Here is a 10,781-nt window from a genome sequence, read left to right as displayed (position 1 = left end):
TTGAAACAAAACTGTATTATAAAGGTCTTCAGGAGTCCATTCAGTTCATAGAAACCGAGATCGGACCCAGTACTCAAATCCACATTATGTTTGGTCTAGCTTAGCGTGAAGCTTGTGTCTGAGTGAGAATATGTCTAAAATTGAGTTGATCCATGCAAACCTTTGACCTCTACTGTATAATTGAAATGCATTTGCACACAGACGTCTCCCCAAATCAACCAGGACTGAAATCTTAGGGATTGTAACGGTAAGGCACTGTCATACCAGCATTTAAAACAGTTCCTAAATCTATTTTTTCAATGTAATATATCTACTTGAATAGTTTACGCCAAAGTCAACTTTAGTAAACATTGACATGCAAATTCACACTGTTGACCACAGTTGCAGACAGATATGAGACACGTTGAAAGCACAAAGAGAACTTATTGTCCACTCAGCGCCCGAGTTAACTAACAAGTTAGCCATTAGCACACCAGCCACAGTAGTTCACCAAGTAGACCTGCCAGTAGTATATAACGTCAAGCTCCTTGAACCAAATATTTTGTTAATTTGACTGATTTCACAGTGCCCCTTTCTGGTGTGACTGGGCTTTTATACAGAACAACCAAAAACAGCAGCATTGATAATTTTATTGTACTTTATACAGTGTTTTTCTGTGTCCTCACAAATGGAGCCATGGCACTCCCTGTTCACTCCCTGCTTTCAACTTCTTAAATGCTATGTAAATGCAGACCCTGTATTCACTCATATCTTGCTTTCTATTGGCTTGCCTGCTACAATTTGCTGCTAATGGTCCAAGCAACCCCTCCCCTCCATCGCCCCCCTTTTCCTTTCCGACTCTCTTTCTCTCAGTTACTCTCTCTCGCTCTTTCTCTCCAGCCTTGAGGCGTCCTGTTACAGCTCCTTCGCTTTCAGTCACAATACTGAGGAGGGTGAATGGGTGGGGGGCATTTAAGAGAGCAGTAGGTGGGAGTGGAGTCTGACCGCAGAGGGGCTACTGTTCAAGAAAAAGGGAACTATCTCTCTCTCTCTCTCTCTCTCTCTCTCTCTCTCTCTCTCTCTCTCTCCTCACTGGCTGCACAGCATCAGCCGGCTCTCTAGGTAGACTCGAGTAACCGCTGTAAGAGAACAGAGAGCAGAGGGAAGATGACAGAGCTGTCAGCGCTCTGAGAGATACACACTGCTGAGAACATTTGGATCGGGGCTGGCTGATAAGACGCTCTTCAGCACTGTTTCTGCTTCCATTTTCTGGTCGGTGGAGAAACTGTGGGCATTGTGTGGTAAGTCACCTTCCTTACCTGCATGGAGCCGCTGTGTTCCAATGGGAACAGGATGAATGGGCTGATTGCTTTAATTACCATCATTGAGAAAAATGAAATGCAAAGCTTGCAACTTTATAACTTCAACTACATTCTCCCAGCTTATTTCTACTTTTATATAAGTTGATATTTAAACCTTTCTGGAGTAATTATTTTCTGCTTTAGTCATTTTGATGAAATGCCCTGTGGGGCTGAGAATATTTGCGATTCTTCTGCTGATTATAATTGTTTAATTTACAAAACGTTGTTAAAACAGTAAAATAAAAAATTTAATTCTGAAAATCTGAGTGACATCTTCAAATTACTTTTGTCCAAAAGCCCAACATTAAGTTAATTAATTAAGTTTAAAATGATATAAAATCCTCCCATTTGAATAATTAAAAGCATAAACATTTGACATGTTTGCTTGATAAATGACTGATGGACTATTAATTGATTATCAATATTATTTCCAGTTAAGAATGTGGGTGATGTTAGCTATGAAAAAAAAACATTATTTCCATCCATCAAAGCATCTTCTGTAATTCATCATGTTTTACAAGCTAGGACTTCAGAGACCGGCTTCATTTGGCTCTTTACTGACTGCACCTGGGTGCCAATTATCTTTTACTGTCAAAGTTTTCTTCTCGCTGGCTATTTCCTATTTATTAACAGGGCAGTTACAGTAAAAGGAGTAATGTGTTCAGAGATGGAAGTCTGTGATGATCAGATGAATTCTTCTGCTTGCATTAAGGCTGATGCTGATAGGATAGCAGAGGAGAGATGGGTAGGGTTAGTGTGTGTGTGTGTGTGTGTGTGTGTGTTTGTGTTTATGTGTGTGTGTTTGTGTTTGTGTGTGTGTGTGTGTGTGTGTGTGTGTGTGTGTGTGAGTGTGTCCGTGTGTGTGTGTGTGTGTGTGTGTGTGTGTATGTGTGTGTGTGTGTATGTGTGTGTGTGTGTGTGTGTGTGTGTGTTTGTGTGTGTGTGTGTGTGTGTGTGTGTGTGTGTGTGTGTGTGTGTGTGTGTGTGTGTGTGTGTGTGTGTGTGTGTGTGTGTGTGTGTGTGTGTGTGTGTGTGTGTGTTTGTGTTTATGTGTGTGTGTGTGTGTGTGTGTGTGTGTGTGTGTGTGTGTGTGTGTGTGTGTGTGTGTGTGTGTGTGTGTGTGTGTGTGTGTGTGTGTGTGTGTGTGTTGGTTGCCGGAGTAGCTCCAGCTGTACACTTTATGGTTGCCAGCAGACAGTAGGCTTGTGTAACCCAGGAGACAGACAGCTGCTCTGTATTAGATGCTGCTGGTTGGTTCCTCTCCCAGATCTCCAGCACACACACACACGCACGCACGCACGCACACACACACACACACACACACACACACACACACACACACACACACACACACACACACACACACACACACACACACACACACACACACACACACACACACACTTTCTCCATGTGCTTCCCAGTCTCATATCTTTAGGTCAGCTTCATGTTTTGGTCAGTTGAGATTGAAGAAAGACAAACAGACAATATGAAATAAAGGATGTTTGATGGATTAGTAAATAAGCTGGTATTCACTGATATGGTTGTTTGACAGTAAATATATCTTTTCTGGCATACTGTCAAGTGCCCCCGAAAAATCAATCTAATCTAAATGCTAAAATCTAGTGTAACAGCAGCACATAAAGAAGAGTCATTAGTAATGTTTCTGAGTATCAGTTACACAGCCATGTCTGGATAAGGTTTCCTAACATTAGCCACAATAAGCTCCTGGTCATACCAGAGTGTGTTGCATTGAGAAGGGTGCATTTTACTGCTTATGATTTCAATTTCATTTATACATTCAGTCAGAGTTTTTAGCGTCAAATCTTAATCTTGCCAGAGTGAGCAAGTCTCCAAATCTGTATCCAGCCCACAGTGGGATTCTCCACTGGAAGCTAATGGGATTCTTTAGCTAAGTTAGCAGGTCTCTAAGGCAGGATTTATTGCAGGGTTCACAGATTTACACTGTATACCCCTGTAGCTATTTGCGGAAAATCGTATCTTCATGGTGCCTGATGTTGGAACTCATATGTATATTTTAGCGAGAGAGAGTTAATGGGGGGTCAGTGGGTGTGTGTGGAGATATGAGGTGTGCTGGGATGGAGGAGACCCACAGGATACCAGGGCAGCGTCTGCTGGATGGTGATTGTGTATGATGCGGAGATGCGGACACAATGAAGGAGCCTGGCTGAGTGTCAGCAGCTAACACTTCAGGTTCACTGGTTCACTCAGTCCATCGGACATATCTCTTGGAAGATATTTGTCTTATTGGGATTTATTTCAAGGATAATCGAACATGAGATTCGGCTGACATACTGATTATTTATACATATCTTCTGTCTGATGGTTGGTGGCAGCGCAGGCTTGGTGCATTAATGTTTCATGAAGCTTTGGCTACGTATAAGAGTAGCCACTGACAGTGACACTTGGCATAACGATGAGTGGGAAACAAGCCTTTGTTTGGACAGCTGTTAGTTTCCAACGCTCCATGCCCCACAAAGCGCTCTGAGAGGGTGACTGTATTTAACCCCACTTAGCTCCTCGAGGGTATTTTCAGATGAGCCACGCTAGACTCAGGAGGGATGCAGATATGTTTTCCTTGGACTAAATGAACATTGTCGCCTCCTCTTCTGCCCTTCCCTCTGTCTCTCTTCTTCAACATTGTATATATACATATATATATATATATATATATATATATATATATATATATATATATATATAATATATTCTTTGGATGTTTTCACCTGGACTGTGCTGCCCAGTTTCTATGACCACCTGTGGTCCAGATGGCTCTCAATACCTTGAATCTAGTGAACCAAAAGACACATTCAGCACAGTGAAACTGAAGGTCTAATGTTAAGAGAGGACAGTCAAACAGTAAAACACCAATCACTGCCTGAAGTACAATAAATAAAATAAAATAAATAAAAGCATTTTTCTACATAGATTCATGGTTCCCAGAGGATGAATCCTTCTGACCTTTCCTCTAGTGCCACCAGCAGCTCAGACTCAAGATTTTGTTTTGTAACCAAATACCTACAAAACTACTGACATTCCCATCAGCCTCAGCTATAGTTGTGTAGTAGGTGTCATTTTTTTACATGATGTACATTTTAGGAAAATCTGATCAAGGAAGATTCAAATTCTAAGATTATTGGTTGAACTTGAAGGATTCTTTCTCCACACGATATTGTTCAAACACATGTCAGGCACCAATGATGGTAATATCCCCACAACAGTCACCATAGTCTTTCCCTGTGTCCCACTCAGGCCCAGTCAGATTACTCATCACCGCAGAACAAAGACCTCTCAAAGAAATCCAGTGTTTTAAAGCATCCCAGATGATTTTTAATGGTTCTCCGATGCTAATGTGCAACAGGAAAGTGGAAGTCTTGGAGCTGTGGGATCCGGGATGGCTTTGTATTGGCCGCCCCTTCATTGGAGGTATCGAATAGATGAACACATGTGGTAGACACTTCGCTCTGACACTTTGCCTCCACCAGTGACCTCGCACATTGGAATGCATGAGCCATAATGTTGTTGGAACAAGATGGGGGCCCTTTTGAGAGGGGCAGACAATTTAAATTGGGGAAAATAGTAAAAAACCGGGGAAGCCAATGAAGAGCCGACCCCGGGGACCGGGGTCATTAGGCTCATACAAGTGTCTGAATGAAAGACATTCCCAATTTGGACACGCAACACGCTTCAGGCTTTCATCACAAACAAGGACAAACAGATGTCCGGGTATCACCGCCAACACACTCACTTCCATTTATAGTGGAGAGAAAAAACTCCTTTCCATCCTGCTTGAATGGAAGCAACCAATAAACCTCCAGTGTAAAGTGCTGAAATATGCAGTATTTGGAAGGCCTTGCAAAGTCCTCTTACATGTTTACTCAGCATTCCTTGCTCTTTCTTGGAAATCTCTTCCTCCAATGTCTGGATTTACCATTCTAGTCACTGTACGACTCAAATTACAAAAATATTTCACATATGAAAAGGGGATTTTCTGTTCTCCAGATTAAAAATTGATTTGTTTGGTACAAAAAGCAGTTCACAAGAAGTGACAGTCATGCTATACTGTATAAGCGAGCCAAACACTCTCTTGAGATGGTGTTCTCTCCTTGCAGCTGATTACCTGAGAGGAAGGTGTTAGTTACATGGTAAGCTTAGACGAGTCCTAGAAGTCAACATCAATACCTCTGTGTAGCTGAGGGGAGAAAATAGGTAGAATGGAGGGCTACACAATTACAAGTGCCTGGAGAAAAACAGCAGGTGGATGTGCTGTAAAGGCTGCACATGAGGCTGCCAAGTCTCCACACCACACAGGGGTTAGCTAATAAACAGTAGGTCACCAGCACCCAGCATGTTCAAAAGCTCATGAACAATGACTAGCTTCCAACCTCTCCATCTGGACCCAGCGAGAACAGCAGCACTAGACGGAGGCGCCGCAGGGAAAGAGCCATAAAGAATATGGATGGGCCTCAGGGCGAGCACAATGCAGTAAAAACTAAATTGAGATTTGACTGTGTGCTGTGCGATTGACCCAGTGAGCACTCTCGTTCACTCCACATTTGTTTTCTCCGTATCTTAGTGTCAAAGTCGGAAATTGGTTTTGGTTGAAGAAATAGACTTTTTTGGGGGTATCAGTCAGACATGTCAGCTCTGGCTCCAAAGCACTGTGGCGGTTCTGTGAGTGCGATAGGACTCAGCCTTGGCACGGTGCTCTCTCCGAGTATCCAGATAAGTGTTTCTGCTGGTATCTCAGATCCAGCCTCCCCATCTGCCTTATCAGCCATGAACACACTAACCCCCCCCACTCCCCCGCTATCTGTGTCATCAGATCCAATGGGGTCACAGAGGAGAGCCAATCAGCACAGCCTTCTTTTCATCCATCGAAAAGAGAGTATTCCCCATTTCATATCTGTTTAACAAGTCAAATTAATATTTATGTTGTACCATCTGGGACATAATGATATGAATGTTCTCGTGTAAATATTGATATGCTTTATTGATTTCACGTTAGTGCCTTCAGTCAGATTTGTTAGGTGTGAGAGGGGATAATAAATATTTAATTTTTTAAAGGTAAAGAAGCTTTGTCAGACGTTGAATATAATTAGGGGCCGAGCAGCGAAGCTAATTGTCCTGATGGTGGCGCTACAACAGCCATCTTTAAAAGTTCATAACAAATCAGCCGTACATGCTACAACGTCGCAAGATATGCCAGACTGTAGCCCCAATAGAGCAACTATGCTCTGCTGTTACCTTGTAGCAATTTTGAAGTCTACTTTTTGCAAAAACTGCAAAACTTCTTAAACCTATCTCCTCCCATGTTTGTTTCAATTGACACCAAATTTGGGCAACTTCATCTTCAGACTGGCCTCCACAAATGTACTTTCTAAACTTCTGGAAGGGCTATGAAGACACAGAAGAGGTCTCTGGTAAGGGCTAGCTCTCAGCGATTCAGCTAGCGCTACGGCGAGACGATCGGTCCGAAACAAACGGAACATACGCGCAAGTTGATTCATAATCATTTATTTATTTTACAAAGACACTATAAGACACTGTAATTACATGATGGATTAAAAATGCTTCTGGATGGGCTACAATTGTCAGAGGACCTCGATGAAATGGCCCTTTTCTCTGCTTCCAACCAAAAAAAAGTAAGTCTCTAACTGTTACACTGTATTGATCTGGAGATATTAAATAAAACATATGAAGTATTATGAATGACGTGTTTGTCTATGACAGCGCCAACCTTGTTAACATGCAAGTAAACACCTCACCTTAAAAGTTGCCAGTAGCCTTTGAGCAGCACAGTGAATTCAATTATTTTTATCAAGCTATAGCTAACTGTTAACTAGTAAAGTTGACAAGGCAGCAAAACAGCCTTTCATTTTATAGTAAGAGTTGACTAATAAATATAGACTTTGTAGGAACATTGGTTACATAACCTGAGCCACAACTGAACCGTGAGCATGTCATAGGTACTAAACAACAGCAGAGACTGAAGCAAACAAGGAGCTGAGATTCGGGACCCATTTCACATTACACACAGTCATTTTTGTTAACATAAAAAATATGATGACGTGAAAGTCACAATTGAAGACAAAGAAATTTGATGAGACATATTTTGCAATGAAGCTTTGTACTTAAAAGATATTCTTTTTATGTATGAAGCTGGTTCCATGACCTTAGACATGACAGATGTTTGAGCTCAGGTAATGTTTGTGATGGTTGTTCATGTTGGTCTCACCTGCTGCACCTTACTTGATTTGGAAATCTGCATCAGTCACACAAGAGCGAAGCTGGAGGATTTTCCTGGGCAGCAGACTTGAGAGGAAGCTTGTCTTCACCCAATCAGCTGTGTCCCAGTGCCGTGGCCTGACCACATCACTGCCATATCTGAACCGAATTCTGTACTTGTCTTACCTGCTCACTCATTTCCCTCACATAAAATGAGTCAAAACTGATTGCCTCTTAGTCTTGTCTCCTCAGCCATTGAGCGAGCAGTTCACTTCTTTACTCTGCCATCGGGGTTTTGTGTAGTTCAGCACAACAGGGACAGCAGTTCAGTTTTTTTTATAACGTTGGTTATAAAAGGTTGAGAGTGAAAGACGGTGTGTGTCTTCCAGAGCGTGAGGTGATAAAATCTGAAAAACCTTTTCTGAGAAGCATCAACAACGGTCCATCGATCGTGCGTCGAGCAGTCACCTCAAGCTATGCCTCTTCCTGAAAATTCATTTCTGTGTTTGATGATTATAACTCAGAACCAGAGTGCTGTCCTCAGCAACTCTCTATCTCTGTGGCTGACCTTGGTGCGGATACAGGCTCCGAATCAATATTCACCTGCTCTCACTCAGGACTTTTGTGGGAGGTTTCTTTCACCTTGAAGGCAAGTTGATTGTAATAAATATGTTCATCAGCACATTGCAATTCTTGTAGATTTGCGCTTCTTTGGGATATGAGCTCTTAATAGTGGGATTTGATGATTCTGGCCATGGCAGTGAGTGTCTGTGACAGAGGCCCATTTGCTGGTTACATTCCCCTGTTACAGTGTGACAGTATCGCAAGGTAAAAAGAGCCCCAGACAATAACCCTTCATTCAGTCCTCACACCAGCGACCCACATTTGGATACTGTACCAAAGAAGGCAAGCTGCGTTTTTGTCATGGGTGACCTACAAAACTAGGCAAGCTTGATAAATTCTTCAGAAATGAAAAGAAAGTGTGTGCATCCTATCGGAGCTGTTTAACATACAGTCCTGGGACTTGAGTTGTAGTGGTAGTCATTGAATATTTACAGCTTTTACACACCAAGGGCGGCACAGCGCTTCATTATTCAGTTTGTTTGTTGTTGAGTTATCAGACAGCAGCTGCATTGTCTGTTCACACTCACAGCTGCCATTATCTACTGATGGTTAGCAAATCTTTCTTTTCCTGTCATTAAAGCACTGACTGCACATGTTGGTGTGCTTGAAATTACTACCACACATGGCTGCTGATAACACTTGCCTTTCTGTGGTGCCAAACAAAAAGCATTTTCTCATCAGAATGGCTGTACAGATAGCTGCTGCCTGCAGAGTAACAGTTTGGTTTTTCATTGATCTTGGACCTGCCATATGGCAGTCTCTGCAAAGGTGAACTACAAAACCACCTACGTTATTCAGCATGGGTCTCTGGCTGAGTTTGAAAGAAACTTATGATGTCTGCAACCATCCCCAGACAGAAAGTCTGCTCATCAATCTCTCAACCAACTGACAGTAAAACTTGTGTCTAAAAGGAGAAAAGGATAACACTGGTAAAGTAATCATCCACCGAGGATTGATTTATTTCCATTCGAACCCTACTGTTCAAATGCAAACAAGATCAATGCTAAGTGGTAGAGCACTGCATTAAGACTGGGGGTATTCAGTACCTTCTGGGGATTTGTGCTGACTGGGCTGCCATGGCTTTACTCTCATCTTGATCTCCTTGATTCTTCTTTGTGTGAAATAAATACATTCTCTTGATGTGCCAGGGTTCAAGGTTTTAGACTTGCATAACGCATAAAAAAGGGACATGCTGGAAAACACTTGTTCCTGTGAGGAAGGAGGGAGTTACTGCTGCCTCAGCTGGTTAGAGGTGCAATGTTTTTGACATTACATTGATGGGAAAATCAGGGATGTAACCATTCACCTCTGTGTCAGTGTTGACGAGTATCAACTTTTGTTGGAAGGGTTGTGCATACCACTGACATGCATGTTGCACACGTGTACATAGACGCCGAAACACGTTGGTCAAACAATAAAGATGTTGGGTTAGGGTTAGGGTTGGTTGTGATAAAGATGCATAGTTTTTTCAGGGTAGGGGTGGGTTACATTTAGGGCCAGGTCATGGTTTTAGGTTGGCTCTTTGATTGGTACACCCCGTCACTTTAATCCCAAACAAATTACTATAAAATGAATTTAACATTCCTGACAGTCGAGAGACATAATCACTTTTGAAATAGACACCAAATGGATCTATAAACATTTCCAGATCTCCACTGTGTGAGGTATAACACTCCATGTGTTTCCCTCATTCACAACAGGGTCATTTAGATCCGTTGCCCCAAGTGTGTGTGTGTGTGTGTGTGTGTGTGTGTGTGTGTGTGTGTGCCAGCAGGTTTCCCCTGGAAGAAATTTGCCTCACATTCGACCACAAGGCAGGCAACAAGCTTTGTTGCTGTTTGAGAAGCTAACTATACAGCAAAACCAAGTAAGGGAATAAGAAAGCAGCAGCAGTCAGATTGTATCAAGTCTGTGTCTACAGTGCCAGCAACCAGCTGCATTAGCATAGTGCCAGGGCCACAGGGTGTTCATGAAGGAAGTCCAAACTGAGGGATCAGCTCTGTGTTTCTCAGGGTCACACTCAGATTCTCTTATTGTGATTGTTCTGCTTCATATTAAAGAGTGGTAGACTGCAGCTAAGAGGGGGAAGGTTAAAATCAGAGTTTTTGTAAGTTTCTACTCTTCATCTATTTCTGAATAAAGCTAAATAGTTTTGCCAGAGCCAGAGATTCTTAAACAAAGTGTGCTTTGGTCTCTCAGGGTTGCCTTGCTCAGAGGTCCATGTGGAGAGCAGCCAGCCTTCAAAGTGAGAAAGCCAACCATCCGCCCAGAACTAAAACCTTAGCAGCGACTCAAAGCAATTTTCTGGCTATTTTGTTGATTTAATCCCTAGTTTGTGATGCTTGGGCACAGCGGCGTGACTGTATTAGCGTGCGTGTGGATGTGCATGTGTGACATAGTGTGTGAAGGTGAGACGGATGGTTGCGAAGGGGAGGGAGGGGGACACCCCTGAGGGCCCAGACCCTCAGCGCTCCCATCAGCAAGCCACATTAGCAGTTTTACAGTCTGCCCATCATGGAGGTGCTCATCCCTGTCTGTCTAATCATGGGGCTGGGGAGGGTGCAAGGG

General features: G+C 42.7%; 1 protein-coding gene across 1 annotated transcript in view; it reads left to right on the top strand.

The window, feature by feature from the left end:
* The first annotated feature begins 1,150 nt into the window (after positions 1–1,150).
* Positions 1,151–10,781, top strand: part of tncb (tenascin Cb) — a 51,036-nt gene continuing 41,405 nt past the window's right edge. Inside the window, exon 1 of the mRNA XM_078249915.1 lies at positions 1,151–1,280. The gene's annotated coding sequence lies outside the window, so the exon portion shown is untranslated. The remainder of the gene's footprint in view (positions 1,281–10,781) is intronic.

Source organism: Sander vitreus, chromosome 5 (assembly GCF_031162955.1).
Source record: "Sander vitreus isolate 19-12246 chromosome 5, sanVit1, whole genome shotgun sequence".
Lineage (NCBI taxonomy): Eukaryota > Metazoa > Chordata > Actinopteri > Perciformes > Percidae > Sander > Sander vitreus.
This window is presented reverse-complemented; position numbering and strand designations above follow the sequence as displayed.